Below are 19,059 nucleotides of genomic sequence, written 5' to 3'. Positions count from 1 at the left end.
TAGGTACTTTGGGCATCTGTCAGGAAGGCAGGAAAGTCAGACCAGATGGCATGGATTATTATTGGAAGCAGATCATTGACCTTTCTCCTTTTCCTCTTCCTCCACTCTGTCTTCAGTTCTATCAGCAAAAACAGTAATTGGCTATCTGGAAAAAAGGGGAAATTGACTCTCTTGGAATGGCTGCCTGAGTAGATGAAAAGGTGCTCCTCCTCCTCCTTTAGATGACCATATGTGTGCTTTGTTCTAGGCTCGGACTGAAAATAATTAGCTTTTGTCCTTATAGCGTGATGGAGGTGCAGATAAGAAGAGGATGTGAATGTACTTTTGTGGGTTAGCATTTCTGCATTAAGCCTCTCCGAGAGAGAGACTTGGATAGGTTAGGTGTCTATTTTCCCCCTTTTTGAAAATGTCTCTATGAATAGGAAATACTTGTTAATCAGGTCATTTTTGTCTTTGTACAATTTTGGAGGCAGAAGTAAGGAACATACCCATGTGGCACCTGGTCCAGTGCTCTATGTGATAAGGCGCTTTTGGATGAAAATAACAATGATGTGAATAAAGGCAGTAATAGGTCACACTCTCTGAGCACTACAAGAGTGTGAGAGTGTATGGGGTTTTCAGATGATTGGCAAGGCAAGGCAGTGACATTACTTTATGAAGTGTGATTCCATGTCCACCAGTCCAGTGTGGTTGAATTTGTAGCTTTAGGAGTTGCTTTCAGAGTCTTGTCTTTTCTTTTCTTTTCTTTCTTTTTCTTTTCTTTTTCCTTTCTTTTCTTTTCTTCTTTTCTTTTCTTTCTTTTCTTTCTTTCTTTCTTTCTTTCTTTCTTTCTTTCTTTCTTTCTTTCTTTCTTTCTTTCTTCTTTCTTTCTTTCTTCTTCCTTTCTTTCTCCTTCCTTCCTTCCTTCTTTCCTTCCTTCCTTCTTTTCTTTCTTTCTTTCTTTCTTTCTTTCTTTCTTTCTTTCTTCCTTCCTTCCTTCCTTCCTTCCTTCCTTCCTTCCTTCCTTCCTTTCTTTCTTTCTTTTTCTTTCTTTCCTTTCAAGATTTTATTTATCCATTTGAGAGAGAGAGAGAGAGAGAGAGAGAGAGAGCAAGCACCAGTAGGGGGAGTGGTAGAGGAAGAAGCAAACTCCACACTGAGCAGGGAAGCCCAACGTGGGGGCTTGATCCCAAGACCCCAAGTTCATGTCCTGAGCCAAAAGCGGATGTTTAATGGACTGAGCCACTCAGGCACCACCAGAGCCCTGTTTTCAAATACCCTAAACACTTGCAAAGCCTGGTCCTTAGGGAAAGGTTGCAGAGAACTCAGCAGAGTCTGGAGTTGGGTCCGAGCTTGCCTGCAGGTGTAACAGTCAATGCCTTAGGGTACTGTTTGCTGAGGTTCCTTGGCTTGAGCCAGGAGGTAGGGGTGAGGTGGAAGGCTTCTTAACTATGCTCAGTATTTCCTCACTAATGCACACTGGTTTAACCTCAATGGGCAAGTGAAATGGAAATTTCAAGAAAACATCCAAGGAATCAAATCCTCAATCCCTTGGGGTCTGAATATAATTTGGATGATGGAGGTGGGGGGCAGGGGAAGGGGGACAATACTAAGAAAATACCTCAGCAATTGCCTCCCCTCCCCTCCCTCTCCACTTGGCTTTCTTAATAGAAAGCTGATGTGAGGGTTTCTTTCAGGACCTCTCCTACTTTGCTCCTCCTCTGCTGCCCCCAGACAAATGTTCGTTTTGAACCATGTGCAGAGGAGCTCTGTGTGCAGAGGAGCTCTGGAGCCATCATGAGATGGTAGCAAACCAAACTTCCTCTCCCCTCAACCAGAAGACACTTCATAGTTGAACAGCTCTGCAGGGTCACAAGTTGTTGTCCCCCCCCTTTGGTACCATTTGCCCATAAAGAGGGCATGAAGGCAACAGTTATTATGCATTACAGCTGCTCACCGTGGCCACTCTTAGTAGAATCAACCAACTCCCCATATTAGAATGAGCTTATCTCCCTGGAGAATCAGCCCATGTTGGGGCAGCCATATGTGTTCTTTTTCATTTTTTTTTTTTTTTTGTTGTTGTTTTGTTTTTGAATTGTCTAGGCCTGAGCCCCTCATTCACATGTGTCTGATCTGAAAGCAGGCCTTTCTGAGTAGGTGGTGGCTGTCGGGGAGATATTTGCATTTCTGACCTGCTGCATGCCTTTGCTGAATGAAATTCATATAATTACTACACACCATGACTTCCTCTGGAGTTGTATCCGTTCTGGTTGGCTTTTTTTCTTCCTCCACTTCATCAGCATCCAATTAATTAACGGTTGCCATAGCGACTGTTGCCATGACAGCATAAAATTCTCCCAAAGGGCTTCTCATTCATATTCTAATGAAATACAGGCATGGAGCTGGGTGGCTGGAAAAAGTGGTAAGGAGATTTCAAGAAGAACGGAAGAGGAAAGAGGAGAAGTCAGCTTTGTCTTGAAGTCTTCCCCTCTTTGGCTTCAGCCTCAGACTGCCTTACCTTAGGAAGAGTATCTTTATTTTTCTTTATACTTTTCCCTAATTTCTATTTTTTTCTTAATTTTTCCTCCGATTTTAATGCCTGGCTGTTCCTGGAGCCAGGAATAAGTATTATTGGGTAGCATGGGCTTTTCCTGCCTTAGGGCCATGTTCTTCTCTCCTTTTTTTTTTTTTTCTCGGTTCATAAAGTGAGGGGCACATTGATTTTCTTCCGTTGTTTAGCCTGACAGGTCTGCTGCTGGGATTTCTAATGGATTCTTGGTAGGTCAAATAAAGGAAGTGGGGCTTTGTCACTTACAGCCACTGGTAACTTCCGCCTCTCAAGAGAAGATCATATCTGTCACCTGCCCACATAGACTTTCCCAGAAAGCAATAGTTCTAATGAGATTTCTTCACTGCCCTTGCAAATCTGCCCACTGATTACACATCCCCATTTGATATCGAACTGCACTCATTCACTCTTTTAGTTCTTAGAAAGATCTAAAAAGCTCCAGGATCCCACGCCCTTCGTCCACCACCTCCTCCTCACAGGGATGCCTCCTGTGTTGGCCCTTACCACCTTGCTTGCTTTCCTGTCTCCAGGCCCTGCTCCCTCCAAGACATTGTCCACACAGCTGTCTCTTTCAAAATCAGTCTTTACCTTCACCTTTCAAAGGGCCATATTAGCTCTAACAATGGCCCTCAAATTTCAGTATGCATCAGGATCATCTGTGAAATAGGCAGAGCCCTGGGCACCCTTCTCAGGGGTGATGATCCAGGGTGAGTCCAGACATGAGTCCAGGGGAGAGCCGAGGAACTGCTTTTCTAATAAACACTCTAGGTTATTCCAGTGCAGATAATCCATGGACCCCCATCTTGAGAAACACCAGCCCACAGATGAAGGGTAAATTCTCAGCATGGCATACAAAGCCCATGACAATTTGATACCACTCTATTTCTGTCTTTTTAGCTTCTCTTCTAGTAATGATTCTTCCTCAGATCTTCCACTACCCACGTATCTGGGGTTCTAACCATATCAGATTCTTCATTTGTCCCCCGCTCTGCGTGCTATAACACAACTCAAACTCAAAGCTGTTGCTCAAGCTACCTTTGCCTGGAATGACTTTGCTCTTAATTGAAGGGGATCAGAATATGCCACCTGAAAATATGCCACTTTGGCATAAAGATCATTTTGAGCTGAAGACATTGAAGATATAGCAAATACAGAAGGAATTCTCAGCCTTCCCCCCTCTCTGCCTAAAAGCAGAGCAGAAATTTCCCTTTGTGAAGATGTCCTCCTTCCTATCTTCCATATCAGGAAGAAAAGAATGACTCAGTCACCAGAAACAACTCGACTCATATCACTGGAGATAAGGTTTGGTTATATTTCATTTAGATTTGATTTTTAAGATTTAATTTAAGATTGTAGGAAGATTTAGTGAAGTTTGCTTTGCAGACTTGAGTTTTACTTACAAATCTTGCTAAGTGACCTTTATGTTCCATTAGATTTCCTCATATATTTACCTTCCCACAATTCATTGCTCTTAGAGCTCAATCCCCTTTTCCTCATCTTGTCATTTTTTCAGAATTTATTGTCCTTTGTTAAAATGGTATATGAGCTCATAGGCCTAACTGCCTCACTTCTTTTCGAGAGGCTGTCCCTGTGTACATAGGAAATAAACCTTTTTCTTATCAATCTGCCTTTTATTAGTTTAATTCACAGGCCCCAGCTACTGAAAATAAGAGAGTGGAGGAAAGTTTCTCCCTCTAACACTCTCTGTGACCCTACTCAGACTTCTCAGTCCAATGTCACCTCCCTCTCAAAACTTCTTAGTCTCTTCCAGTCACTTTTTTTGTGTCCCATAGCATTTATGAGGCCTATCCTTGTATTTACCACCATTTTAATATTCTTTTTAAGAGTTGTATCCTTTGCTTCTTGAAGTTTCCTGCTGATCAAAGAAAACAAACAAATTACTTAGCATTGACTAAGTACTGGTCCTAATGCCAGTTAACTATTCTTACCACAAACTGTTTTTTAATTAAAACAACAACAACAACAACAACAAAAGAACTACCTGAATTGAGTCTCTATTTTGGGCAGCTTGCCAAAGGGTATACTATATGTTATCATTAGGCATTTGCAGCAACCTTATGAAACTGCCATTAGGATTCTCTTGTTTTTTTTTTTTTTTTAAGGTTTTATTTATTTATTTAAGAGAGAGAGCACAGGTTGGGGGGGAGGGGCAGAGGGAGAAGGAGAAGCAGACTCCTTACTGAGCAGGGAGCCTGATGTGGGGCTCTCATCCCAGGACCCTAGGATCATGACCTGAGCCAAAGGCAGAAGCTTTATGGACTGAGCCACCCAGATGCCCCAGGATTCCCTTGTTTTACCAGTAAGGAAAGGCCAATAACTTATGCAAAGTGGACAGCTCGTAAATGGCCCAGTTGGGATTTGTCCAAATTAGTCTGACTCCAGCTTGCCTGGGTCATTGATTTAAAGTGGAGAAAGTTGCCTGAGAGTCCCCAGCTGCGGAGTGGGAGAGCCAAGCCAGAGGGATTCCAAAGCTAGGTGATAGATACCCTTTACATTTTGAACCCTGAGCTCCTATAGTTCTGGACACATGACGCTTGGATTGAAGTGGAACTGTTGGATATTAACATGATTCTTATTTTAAACTCAGAGCAGTAAGTTGTCCAGGTTAATGTAGTTAGAAAGTGGCTGAGCAGAAATGAATGCAGGTGTTCACACACGAACATGAGATTTCTTCCAAGTCACAGTTGCCATCTTCAATACAATGGGTGCTTTGGGGGATCCCTGGGTGGCGCAGCGGTTTGGCGCCTGCCTTTGGCCCAGGGTGCGATCCTGGAGACCCGGGATCGAATCCCACATCGGGCTCCTGGTGCATGGAGCCTGCTTCTACCTCTGCCTGTGTCTCTGCCTCTCTCTCTCGCTCTCTCTGTGACTATCATAAATAAATAAAAATTAAAAAAAAATATTAAAAAAAAACAATGGGTGCTTTGAATAACTTGGGATACTGACCACCACTTATGGTAGTCTTTCAAGAAAAAAATGGACCCTGGTTTTTTTGTTTTGTTTTAAGACCATTATAGTGAACATTTAGAACCTGGGGACTGTGAAACAGACACGTATCTCACGGAGCTGCCATATTGTTGTGCTCATCCCTGGCAGTGTTTGAATCCAGATCCAAGTAGGTATCTACAAAGTACTTATGGTCTTTGGAATTAGGTCACTTTAGTCAAATGTTTGATACTTGGTCCATTAAAGACCATTTAGAGGAGGGTTCAACAGCAGCTGATGAAGGATGTAGATATGTTCTCACCTAATTTCCACAAATGGTTTCCACAACCTCACCTTTAAACCCTTTGCCAAACACAGTCTGCCTGCAGAGAGAAACTAGAAAAAAATGCTATTAACCCCACATGTTCTATTTAGAAGAGCATCTGGCTGACAGCATCTGTCTCCCAAGCATCTGAAGTCAGCAAGGCCTCACATCACTGGTACCCAGTCTTGCTTTTGTCCCCTGCTCCATGGCAATGCTATGAACCCAGCCTAGGATAGCTGTTCGTCCGTGGCTAGAGCTTCATTTTGCCTGGGCTTCTGGGGGATGGGAAACTGTTGGCTCTTTTCCAGGGTAAAGCCTGCATCAGGAGGTCACTAGGTGCTGAGGAGAGAGACTGTCTTGTGCAGGTGATGGAGCTTTATTGATTTCCACCTTGCCCAGCTGTATCACTCTGATGCACCTGCTGCCAGCTGCCAATGTGATAACATACCCTGCTCAGGCGCCAGGGGAGGATGTTGTGAACAATTCATCTCCTGGATGATTCATCAGGCCCCTGCTTCCCGATCCACTCCCACCTTCCCCCACCCCCACCCTACAATGTTATTAGCAGGAATAGCAAGGCCTCTGATTTTGAAGAGGTGGAGGTCAGAGGGTGAAATTATTAACCTCCATGTCAATTCTAATTAATGCAGCAAGCCACCTGGATATTTAGTGACTGGAAATGAAATCAATTTGAGTTTTAAAATTTAATTTACATACAGCTGGTATGATAAATCAGTGACCCATTGCTAGGTAACTCACTTCTCTGTAGTTAGGGGAAGAATTTCTGTCCTCATTGTTATCTGGGTATTTTGCAAATTCGGAAATTAATCTAGAGCTGTCAGCCTCCCAAGAAAGGGCATGCTGGTGTAATGGCTTTGAAAAATTTAACTCACTACAGCTTGGATATGACGAGGAAATGTAATTTCTATATTTTGTTTATAGCTGTTTAATTCATGATTCCCCCTTCCCCCACCCTACAGTGGGAAAAAAATAACTAAATGTCTAATTTGGTTTGAGCGAATGTCTGATTTGAGCATTTAAACAGAGCCTTCAAGGAATGCTCAGCCTTTCTAGGAAAAAAATGCTTTGAATCTCAGATTGCCTCCATTCTCCTACTGCTTCTCTTCCGAAGATGGCATCTGGTGTATGGGAAGCATCCGGTGGATGGGGGAGGGGCTGTGGCTCTTCTGACCTCAGCAGGGAGGGGAGGAGCTGGGGTTCTCAGTCTTGGGGGCTGTGGTGTCAGCTCCCTGCTTCTTTGTACTGGTTCCTGCCTGCTTAGGGCATCCTGCATTGGGTGTGCCTGGTGTAACCTGGGCTGGCCCAGGGCCCGTAGGTTCCTGGGCTGACCTCTGACCCCTGCTGGCTCCCGTCATTAGACATAGGTCCCTGACAGGCCTCTGGAATCAGGGACCTCTATACGGATGTAGAGGCCCCTAACTCTACATCCGTGCCAGGCTGAAGGGAAAGTGGCTTGGGAAAAGTGAAATCTGAGAGCTCTCCTTGTTCCGTCTTTGTTTTGCGGCCACATTGTTGCTGCCTGACCCTAGGCTGGTGCAGGCAGTTTGGGAGTTGTTCTTTAACCAGAAATCTCTATGGGGACAGTGGCTAGAACTCCTACTGTTAGGTTCACTTATTCAATGCCAAAGCTCAAGGAGGGGAATGGGGGATACAGGTCTAACAGCTTTACTCTTCTTGCATCCTCTTCCAACAACCTCCAGGCTAGAAGAGGGATGGATCTCTCCTTTTCTCTCCTGTGTGATGGTGAACTTCTTTTCTGGGGTGGCAAGCATTCTGGCCTTCCTGCCGTGTTGGAGGGGGCATACGGTCTAAGCGATGGGTGGATTTTTATGTGTTAGTGGTACCTGGGCTTAGTCCTTGGTAAAGTGGGGGAAGGATTACAAAGGGGTTATGGGTTGGGGCAGAATTGGAAAAATCTGCTTTTAAAGACATAAATCTGGGGACACCTGGGTGGCTCAGTGGTTGAGCATCTGCCTTTGGCTCAGGTCGTGATCCTGGGGTCCTGGGATTGAGTCCCACACCAGGCTCCCTGCAGGGAGCCTGCTTCTCTCTGCCTGTGTCTCTGCCTTTCTCTCTCTGTGTCTCTCATGAATAAATAAATAAAATCTTTAAAAAAAAATTAAAGACCAAGCCTGGCCTTAAAGCTAACATTCTGCTGTTTAACCTGCTTTCTGAATGCTATAAACTGATAGTTACTCTTACCATTCTTTTTGTATTCTTTCTGTAAAAATTCTGCCTTTGCAGGGAGTTGGGAGTCTCTGGGTGCCTTTGGTAATTCTAGGGCAATGGCAACATATTCAGAAACCCAGAAGAAAAAAAACACATGATTCTTTTTTTTAAAAAAACACATGATTTTAAACAAAATTTCACCTTCATTATAATAGTACTGTATGAGGTTTTGTGACACGTTCTCATCTGACTATCGTTCATAGAATGGGGACCCTCAGTCACTAGCATTTCAGACACATTGACAGCAACTTGTACATGTCGATGCATGTGTGTGTGTGCACATGTGTGTGAGGAGGGGGAGGGAAGGAGAAAGAGGGAGGGAGGGAGAGAGAAGGAGAAGACAGGGGGCCAGTTATGGATTGAGTGGTATGGGAAAGGACATCAGTGATAAAAAATCCAGGCTTAAACTTGCAAACAGAATATAAAAATGAAAATATTTAAGAGGCCACAAATAGGTGAGCGAGATTAATACAGCACCAAACTAATATAGAAGTTCCGAGGGAACATGGGACAAAGAAATAATTAGAGTTAGACATTTTTTGCCAGAGAAAGACTTTCTAAAAGAGGTGAATTTGGGCTCTGACTTGAATTCAAGGCAAGGTTATTTACATATAGACAACTTGGGCTGTAAAAACAAAGCTTAGGTGATGGGTGCTAAGATTCCCGAGAAGGAGATGGGGCTGATGAACACCATGTAGGGAATGGTGTTTGTGAGAAGATGATCGACTGAGGAATGAGGAGACCCCCCCCTCAAACTGGTAACTGATGAGCTGAGTGACCTTGGGTAAGCTTCCTAATCCCTGCAGCCTGGGTTCCTCATCAGGTGCAAGAGGGACCAGAGGGTTTCCCAGGCCCCTTCAGGGTGTAGCCGGCTCTCCCTCTGTGGTAGAGGGAGCTGATCTAGGCTTTGAGCAATGGTGGAATGCCGTGACAAAGTTGTTGACATGGGTTTTTCCAGACACCGTAGGTGCATATGTCGGAGCCCAGGGAGCAGTGACCCAGGCATGCAATGATGTAGACATTGTGCAACAGGCTGAATGGTGGCTCCCCCAAAAAGGGATATGTAGGTCTTCATCCCTGGAACCTGTGAATGTTTCCTTAGCTGGCAAAGTAGGACTGTATAGATGGGATCAAGTTAAGGATTCATAAGGTGGGGAAATTATCCTAGAGCGTCTGGGTGGAGCCCAAATGCAGTCACAAATATTCCCCTAAGAGAGAACCAGAGGAAGTTTTGAGGCAGAAGGGGAGTCAGTGTGGCTCAGAGAGAGTGGAGTGATGATGGCCACAAGTTAAGGCATGCATGGAACCACTGGAAGCTGGAAGATGCAAGGTGGGGTTTCCTGAGGGAGACTCTGGAGGGACCATGGCAATGCTGACATCTTGACTTTGAACCTTTAGCTTCCAGAACTATGAGACAATATATTTCTGTTATTTTAAGCCTCCTACTTTGTGGTAATTTGTAATAGTACTCACAAAAAACTAAGACATATGGATTAGAGGGGAGGTAGAAAAGAATGTGAGGGCTTCGGAGATACTGGCTCTTTTCTCTGATACCTCCTCATGGAGGGTCTGTGAGAGGGAAGGTCAGTAATGGAAAATGAGTGCAAAGTTGTGAGCCATGAGGCAGAGGTGTTCACAAGAGTGTATTTTTGACAGGGAATGTACTGTGCTTCTTACACATGTGATCTCATTTCATCATCCTGGGGCTACGTATTTTTGTCCCTGATTCTAAAAGTAAGCAACATTGTATTTACCTCATAGTCACAGACACACACATGGAGGAAAATAGTCCCAGAGCTAAAAGGTTTATGATGAACAAAACCTCACACCCTACCCCACTCTCCCAGCCTCCGGTCTCGAGTCACAGTTAGTTCCAGCTCTACCGTCAGGTTTTTGTTTGTTTTGTTTTTCGTATTTATCGTTACCCATTACTATTTTTTGATTGATCAACCTTAGACTTTATATGCTGATTTTCTCTTGTGACTCTTAGGGATTTCCTTCTCTTCCAACCTCTCTTTTGGGTGTGTTCCTTCCCTCCAGCCTTCCAGTATGGTTGAGGTGACAGGATATCATCTTGGAAGTTTGGATCAAGTCCCATAAAAGGGACACAAAGTTGAATGTGGGAATGGTGTGAGCATTTTGTGAAGAGATTTTCTTCAGGGCAAGTTGTGCCGACTCCCCACCAGGGGTGTCCATTTTCATCTTAAGCCTGTGAGGGGATGTCTCTCAGGATTAGAAGGAGGGCTCCCTGTGGTTCCCTTCAGTGAGGGCTGAGTGGGCCTGTGTGGGTGACTCCCCCCCCAGGACATCTAGAGGCTGAGAAATGGGCTCACTGCTTTGATGGGAGAGACTTGCTCCTGGTTGAAACGGGTTTATACTCTTAGAGTCTCGCAGGATAGAAGACTATTATCTGTGGAGGCCACATGGCAAACCAGGGACTGATGAAGGAATGAATACACGCCCATGTGGTGGGAGTTGCTGTCTGACCAGCAGGGAAGTCTATAAAGAACCAATGAAAGTACCCTTGAGAGAGAAGAGGAGCCATCTCAAAACCATTCCTTTTCAGTATGAATCCTCTGATATCCCTTCTTCTCTCTCCCAACTTCAAGGAGGAGGTGAGTGACAGAGGGGAAGCTGATCACACCTCCCCCAAGGTGGCAGGGGCCTTTTTCAACTGGCCCTACCTGACAAAGAGAGACTACTTACCTCCAAATTAGTTAGGGAGATTTGATTATTACATAGGGGCGGGCATTCTGATTATGAAATGGGGACTGTCTTTCTTTCTTTCTTTTTTTTTTTTTTTAAGATTTTATTTATTTATTCATGAGAGACACACAGAGAGAGGCAGAGACACAGGTAGAGGGAAAAGCAGGCTCCTCGAAGGGAGCTCAATGTGGGACTCGATCTGGGGACCCTGGAATCATGCCCTGAGCAGAAGGCAGACACTCAATCACTGAGCCACCCAGGCATCCCAGGGACTGTGTTTCTTGACATAATGACTTTAGGACTGAAGGTCAACAGGAAAATCTTGGGGCCTGCTGGGGCTTTCATCCAGGGCTAACAGAAACTTTCCTCACTGAATATAGTTTTAAAACTTAAAAAAAATTATACCTTTTGAGATAATGATAGCTTCACATGTAAGAAATCATATAGGAAAAAAAAAAGACATTATACAGAGAGATCCTTTGTACCTTTTACCCAGTTCTTCCCAAAGACTCTTCCCAAAGAGTCTTGTAAAACTCTAGGGCAGTATCGGGGACAGGATTGTGACATTGATACAGACCATTTGCAAGAGCACAAGGATTTCTCCTGGTGTCCTTTTCTTAGCACAGATAAAAAGTTCTTGCCCTTTACTGCTGAGTATATATTCCATGGTATGGAGATAACAAAGTTTGTTTAAACCATTTACCTGTTGAGGGACATCTGGGCTGTAGTCTTTTTGGGGCTATTACAAATAATGTAGCTATCAATATTTGTGTCCATGTTTTTGCGTGAACCTGTCTGCTTTTCTGTGGTATAAATGCCCAGGAGTATAATTCCTAGATCATATGGTAGTTGCATGTTTAGTTTCTTAAGAAACTGCCAGACTTTTTCCAGAGTGGCTGAGCATTTTACATTTCCATCAGCAATGTATGAGTGACCCAGTTTCTCTGTAGGTATATTTTAAAGAGATGATGGGAGATAAAAATAAAGTTGCATTTGGATGGCACCCTCTAGGAGATGCCACTCTGGCCTGGGTAAATCGTAAGTCTGACATGCCCAACTCGTTCCAAGGCTGCAGGGTCTGTGGGGCTGGGAGCAGGTCTGTCAGGCCTCTCGTGCTGTGGTACCAGGAACTTTCCAGAACTGACAACCAGTCCCCTTGGTGGGAGAGCTTTGAGAGAGCTCTGTTCTCTCTCAGGGATCTTTGGCATCCATTGGTCAGGGCCATGGTGGTATCTGGGATTTGGGATACTTCTCCCATTGTGGAAACAGAAGTCTCTTCTTTATTTGAGCATAGTAGTTACTATTAAAAGCTGCAGTCACACGACAGACTGGAAGTGGTGATTCAGAGAAACTTTCAGGTTCCCCCTCCCTGAGTGGAGCCAGATGGAAGAGTTATGTTGGTGTGGAGAGGGAAGTGAGGGGCTAGGATCAAAGCCAGGAAGGAGGAGGCTTTCCAAAGAAAGCCCCGTGCAAGTCAGTGTAACCCTTCAATCGCTGGGGTGGCGGGGGTGCCTTCTAGCTCAGCTTAGCTGCTCCTGTAAAGCTCAGCTATGAGTCTGCAAGGCTTATGTGCTTAAGCCTGGGGCTGATTGCCTTGGTCAGTTCCCAGCTTGATCCCTTAGTGACTATGTAGCCTTAGCAGAGTTTATTCTAACCCCTTCAAGTCTCAGGAATCTCCTCTATGACATGCGGATAGTCCCTCCCAGGATTATTAGGAGGACAAAGGGGGACAAAATATGTAAAGTCCTTAGAACAGTGGTCTTAAACTTGGTGGCACATTGGAATTACCTGGACATCTTTAAAGAGTGCCTAGGTACCATTCCTAGAAATTGGGATCATTACAATTGGCCTATAGTGTGGATTATAATAAAGTCCTTAGATGATGTACTGGGTTGAACTGTGTCCCCTTTCAAATCGGTGCCCTTCCTGGAACCTCGGGGTGTGATCTTATTTGTAAATAGTGTCACTGCAGATGTCATTAGTTAAGATGAGGTTATACTGGCATAGGGTGAGCCCTTAATCCAATATGACTGATACCCTTGTAAGAAGAGACAGACATGTATGGAGACAGAACAATGTGAAGAGACACAGGGGGCAATGTATGCTTATACAGGAGGCAGGGTTGTCTTGTGGAGATCTCTCTTCCTGTATGGTCCTCTGTCATCTGTTTGTGACAACTGTCCCTAAAATCACAACCACTTGATCTTTGGTAGCTCTACTTGTGTGCCAGGTGAGGGGGCTCTGACAAGCTTTTTCTGCTCTTGTTAGTCTCAGCAACTTACACAGTCATTTTCTCTCTGGTATCTTGCAGCCTTCCTGAGACTTACCAGGAAGTAAGGTATTGAGCCTTGCTCTCTCCCTCCAGGGCATTAGCTTTTGGAAACTCAAATGAAGAAGGTAACCTTCTTTCCTCAAGTTCCACTCTCCCTGGGCAAATGAAACAAAAGAGCCAGAGGAACAGGAGGAGGAGGGAGAAAAAACCCATAAGACTCTGGGATCTATTGGATTACTGGAAGGAAAAAAAACCCCATCACTGAGTACTTGAGTAACAGTGTTCTTCCAGAACTCTCTCCCATTGCAGTGGGTTCCAGAGGAAGGATGTAGAGTCTCCTCTTTCCCTACTTGTGTAGATGGACAATTTCTGGGGCTCTGGGGCTCTAGAGATAAGCATTGGAGTGGGGCCCGTATGACCTCTAGTTTTTAGTATTAAAAGACTCCCCAAGCTAAGATGACTAACTGTTCTGGTTTGCCTGGGACTGAGGGATTTCCCAGATGTAGGGACTTTCATTGGTAAAATTGGTATAGTCCAAGGCCAACTGGGTCTGGGGGTCACCATACAAGACCCTTTGATTATTTTCTTCTAGGATTAAGATTCTGTCTTCTGTGTTTCTCCAGTATGTCATACCTCTCTCTGCTGTCCCTTTAATGTGGTAGGGACAATCTTTCATGTATTGAGTAGTGCTTGTTAAGAATCAGGCACTTCAAAAAAAAAAAAAAAAAAAAAAAGAATCAGGCACTTCATCTCCTGGATTAGTCTAGGACTTCACTCTTCTGATGGCTATAGGATTTACCTCTCAGGGTGGGTGTCATGGTACTGGAGCTTGTCCTTGAAGACTCTCCCTTTATCATTGCTCATTATCACCAGCTTGCTATCAGCATCTCATCTGTTTTTACTCAAATAATTATTAATTTCTGCGTCTGCTCATACTCATGCCAAGGGATGGCCTTCCAATTAACCTCTGAATATGGGAAGGAGACAGATTTCTCTACCAGTGGATTAGTTGTCAGTACTGACAGGCAGCAGGGAGCTCATGAAGTGTGTGTGTGTGTGTGTGTGTGTGTGTGTATGTGTGTGCATGTGTGTGTGCACTTGGATGAGTGGGTGAGTGGGTGTAGGAAAGAGAGAAAGGAAGGTGGGAATTCAGTAGAGAAGACCATCTGTTCCTTGTAGCCAATTTTAACTCTTTCCCCCCTTCCTCCAGCCTTTGCATACTTTCCTGGTTACCATTGTCTGAAGACAGACGTTCAGTATTAGATGTTTTTGACTCACTGAGCTGTCAAAGAGAAGTGACTCCTGTTCGCATTCTTCTTTAAGATTCTAACCAATGGCTGGGACAATCAAAGTCCTACAATTGAAGGAAATCAGGATTCTCTTACCTTTTCACACTAATTTCCCATGTTCCTTTTCTTGCTTTACAGCTTTGAGAAAATCAATTAACCTCTCTGATCATTAGTTGTTTTGCAATAAAATGGTAGTAAGGACACAGATCCCCAGACATATTGACATATTTTCAAAACATACTTTCAATGATGCCAATTGTAGAATCTTTATTATACCATTCCTCTGCTCAAAGGCCTATAAACAACCTATGGAAAGCCCCATAACCTATAGAATAAGATTTAAACTCCTTAATGTATCAGTCTGTGCCCTATAAAATCTGGACTCTGAAAGCCTGAGCTGTTTATCATCTATTGCATCATTTGGCCCTCTAGCATATATTAATTTGACTAGTTACTTTTAATGACTGTCTGTCTTACTTTTTAATTTATTTAGAAATTTCTTGACAGATGGACTGCTTCTTACCATTTAAAAAGAATCCCCAACACCTAGCAGCTCTTTTGCACCTAGTAAGTACTCAATAAATGTTAAGTTAAATTCAAAGTCTTTTTGGGATATACAAATATTTTTAAAAATACAAATAGCTTGTGGATTTAAAAAATTTATCCTGAACGTATTCCCAATCTTAGGAGGAAATTCAATATTTCACCAGTAAGAATTATGTTAGCTGTGGGTTTTTCATAGATGTCTTTTATCAGAATAAGAAAATTTGTTCTATTCCTGTTTTGCTCAGAGTTTTTATTAGGAATGAATGCTAGATTTTGTCAAATGCTCTTTCTGGGCCAATTGAGATGATAATATGATTTTTTCCCTTTATTCTGTTAATGTGGTGAATTAAATAGATTGGTTTTTGATTGTGGAACCAGTCCTGCATTTCTGGGATAAATTGTACTTTGTCAATCTCTATTATCCTTTTTTATATAGATCATAAATTGTATTGGTCTGTAATGTATTTTTCTTGTAATGTCTTTTTCTAGTTTGGGGATCAAGCTTCTGCTGGCTTCATAAAATGAATTGGGAAGGATAGTTTCAGATTTATAAAAAAGTTGCAAGGCTATAACAGAGAATACCCATGTATTCTGTGCCCAGTTTCTCCTGTTGTTACCAACTTAAATTACTATGGTATATTTGTCATAACTAATGAGCCAATATAGGCACATCATCATTATTATTATCTAATGTTCATTATTTGTCCAGATTTCCTTAGTTGTAAACTTTTTTTAAAAAATATATATATATATATTTATTTATTTATTCAGGAGAGAGAGAGAGGCAGAGAGAGAAGCAGGCTCCATCCAGGAAGCCCCATGTGGGACTCGATCCCGGGTCTCCAGGTCACGCCCTGGGCAGAAGGCAGGCGCTCGACCGCTGAGCCACCTGGGCTGCCCCCTTAGTTGTATACTAATGCTTGTTTTCTGTTTCAGGATCCTGTCCAGATTACTATATAACATTTAGTCGTCATGTCTCGTTAGACTCTTGTAGGCATGACAGTTTCTCAGATGTTTCTTTTCTATTCTTTGTTTTGTATATTTTATTGATTTCTGCTCTTAATTTGTTATTTCTCCTTTTTAAAGCTTTTTTTTGAGTATATTTTTCTTTTTAGCTTCTTAAAGTGGAAACTTAGATAAGTGATTTTTAGGCTTTTTATTTTCTAATATAAACATTTAAAACTATAATTTCCCTCTAAGCCTTGCTCTAGCACCATCCCACAAATTCTTATTTGTTATTATCATCATAATTTAGTTAGGAATATTTTTCTAGTATTATTTGTGAATTCTTCTTTAACCCATGGATTATTTAGGAGTGTGCTACTTAATTTACGAATAATTGGGAGATTCTCTAGCTATGTTTTTGTTATGATGTTCTAATTTAAAGTGATCAGGGTGTGGTTAAAGCACATATTCTGTATATTTTAAAGTAAATTTTTTTATAATCAATGATATAGACTAGCTTGCTGAATGTTCTGTGTACTTGAAAGAATATGTGTTCTGCTTTTGTTAGGTATAGTGTTCTATAAATGTCAGTAAGACATTTGGTTTGATATAGTTGTTCTGATCTAAATTCCTGTTGAGTTTTATCTAGTTCTATCAATTTACTGACACAGGGGTGTCAAAATCTCTAACCATGATTGTGAATTTTTTATTTCATCCTTTAGTTCTGTCAATTTTACGTCATATATTTTGAAGCTCTGTCATCAGGAGCATATAATTAGGGTTAGTTATATCTTCTCGATGAATTGTCTATCATTTAGAAATAACCATCTTTATCTCTGATAATGTTCCTTTTTTAAAAAAAATATTTTATTTATTTATTCATGAGAGACACAGAGACACAGGCAGAGGGAGAAGCAGGCTCCATGCAGGAAGCCCAATGTGGGACTCCATCCCGGGACTCCAAGATTACGCCCTGGGCCAAAGGCAGGTGCCAAACCACTGAGCCACCCAGGGATCCCCTCTGATAATGTTCCTTGTCTTGAAGTCTATTTCGTGTGGTATTAATATAGCCTCATCTGTTTGCATATGCTTTCACTCATTCAACCTTTTATTTTCTACTTCCTTATATTTTTAATATATAAAGTGTGTCTCTTATAAATAGTATACAGTCAGGTTTTGATTTTTTAATCCATTCCCTTATACTACCCCCACCCTATTTTTAAAAAAATATTTTATTTATTTATTCTTGAGAGACACACAGAGAGAGGCAGGGACATAGGCAGAGGGAAAAACATGCTCCTCATAGGGAGCCTGATGTGGAACCCAGTCCCCAGACTGGGATCACACCCTGAGCCGAAGGCGTAGCTGGACAGCTCATTTCTTTTTTATCACTGAGTAACATTCCATTATTATTATATGGATATTCTATGGTTTATCCATTCACTTACTGAAGGACACCTTGGCTTCTCCCAAGTTGTAGCAATTGTGAATAAAGCTACTATAAATATTTGTATAGGTTTTTGTGTGGAGATAAGTTTTCAGATCCTCTGGGTAAATACCAAGGAGCACACCTGTTGGGTCATATGTTAAGAGTGTTTAGTTTTTTTTGTAGGAAACTGCCAAACTCTTCCAAAGTGGCTGTACCATTTTGCATTCTCACCAACAATGAATGAGAGTTCCTGTTTGACATGCTTGCCAGCATTTGGTGCTGCTGTCTGTATTTTGGATTTTAGCCATTCTAATAGGTGTTTACCTAATTGCTTTAATTTGGAAGTTTAATTTCCCTAGTAATATATGATGCAGAACATCTTTTTATTTGTTTATTTGCCATCTATATGTCTTCTATGGTAACATGTCTGTTTAAATCTTTTGTTCATTTTAAAATTGGCTACTTATTGTTGAGTTTTAATAATTCTTTGTATGTTTTGGGTGAGTTCTTTATCAAATATATGTTCTGCAACAATTTTCCCCAAGTGTGTGGCTTGTCCTTTTATTCTCTTAATAGTATCTTTTGCAAAGCAGAAAATTTTAATTTTGATAAAATCAACTTAACAGTTTTTTTTTTCTTTCATGGATCATGCTTGTGGTGAAGAGTAAAAATCCATCACCATATCCAAAGTCACCTAGATTTCCTCCTGGGTGATCTAGGATTTTTACAGTTTTGCATTTGACGTTTAGGTCTGATCAATTTTGAGTTAAGTTTTGTGACAGGTGTAAGGTCTATGTCTAGATTTCTTTTTTCATGTCACTGTCCAGTTTTTCCATCACCATTTGTTGAAAAGACCATGTTCTCTACTATGTTGCCTTTGCTCCTTTCTCAAAGTTGATTATTTGCATGGGACTATTTATTAGCTCTTTTTTCTGTTCCATTGATCAATGTCTATTCCTTCACCAATACTACAATGCTTTGATTACTGTAGCTTTATAGTAAGTCTTGAAGTTAGAAAGTGTCAGTCCTCTAACTTTGTTCTCTTTCAATACTCAGTTTGTCAGTCTCCACAAAATAACTTGCTGCCATTTGACTTAAATCGTGATGAATCTACAAATCAATTTGGGAATAACTGACATCTCGACAGTGTTGAATCTTCCTATCCATGTACCTGGGCTATTTCTCCATTTGTTTAGTTTTTTTAATTTGTTCATTAGAGTTTTGTAGCATTCCCCATATAGATCTTGTACATATTTTGTTAGCTTTGTATCAAAGTATTTCATATTTTGGTGCTAATATAAATAGCAGTCTTTTATAATTTTATAATTTTTTATTTTTTTGTCTTTTATAATTTTAAATTCCACTTGTTTATTGTTGTATATAGGAGAGCCATTAACTTTTATATGTTAACCTTGTATCTTGCAACCTCTCTATAAACAATTATGAGTTCCATGGGATTTTTTTTATTGTTGTTGTTGTTTGATTTTCCATGTAAACAATCATGTCATCTGTGAACAAAGACAGTTTTATTATTTACATCCAAAGATACACAGATCTGTGTATCTTTTATTTCTTTTTCTAGTCTTATGGCAATAACGAGGAATCCTGGTACCATGTTGAGCAAGTAACAGTGGGCATCTTGTCTTGTTTCTGATCTTATTGGGGAAGCATGTAGTATGCTGTTAGTTATAGGTTTTTATAGATGGTCTTTATCAGGTTAAGGAAATTCCTATTCTATTTATAGTTTGCAGGGAGTTTTTATCATGAATGGGTGTTAGGTTATGTCAAATAATTTTTGTGCAT

General features: G+C 41.6%; 1 protein-coding gene across 2 annotated transcripts in view; it reads left to right on the top strand.

Moving 5' to 3' along the window:
* The first annotated feature begins 2,360 nt into the window (after window positions 1-2,360).
* The window catches only part of LOC144284463 (uncharacterized), a 208,203-nt gene continuing 191,504 nt past the window's right edge, over window positions 2,361-19,059 (top strand). Inside the window, exon 1 of one of the 2 annotated variants that reach the window (XR_013352873.1) lies at window positions 2,361-3,850. The gene's annotated coding sequence lies outside the window, so the exon portion shown is untranslated. Of the gene's footprint in view, window positions 3,851-14,861; window positions 14,904-19,059 lie in introns of those variants that run through there. The other variant, XR_013352874.1, reaches the window with a different exon arrangement.

Source organism: Canis aureus, chromosome 15 (assembly GCF_053574225.1).
Source record: "Canis aureus isolate CA01 chromosome 15, VMU_Caureus_v.1.0, whole genome shotgun sequence".
Classification (NCBI taxonomy): domain Eukaryota; kingdom Metazoa; phylum Chordata; class Mammalia; order Carnivora; family Canidae; genus Canis; species Canis aureus.
This window is presented reverse-complemented; position numbering and strand designations above follow the sequence as displayed.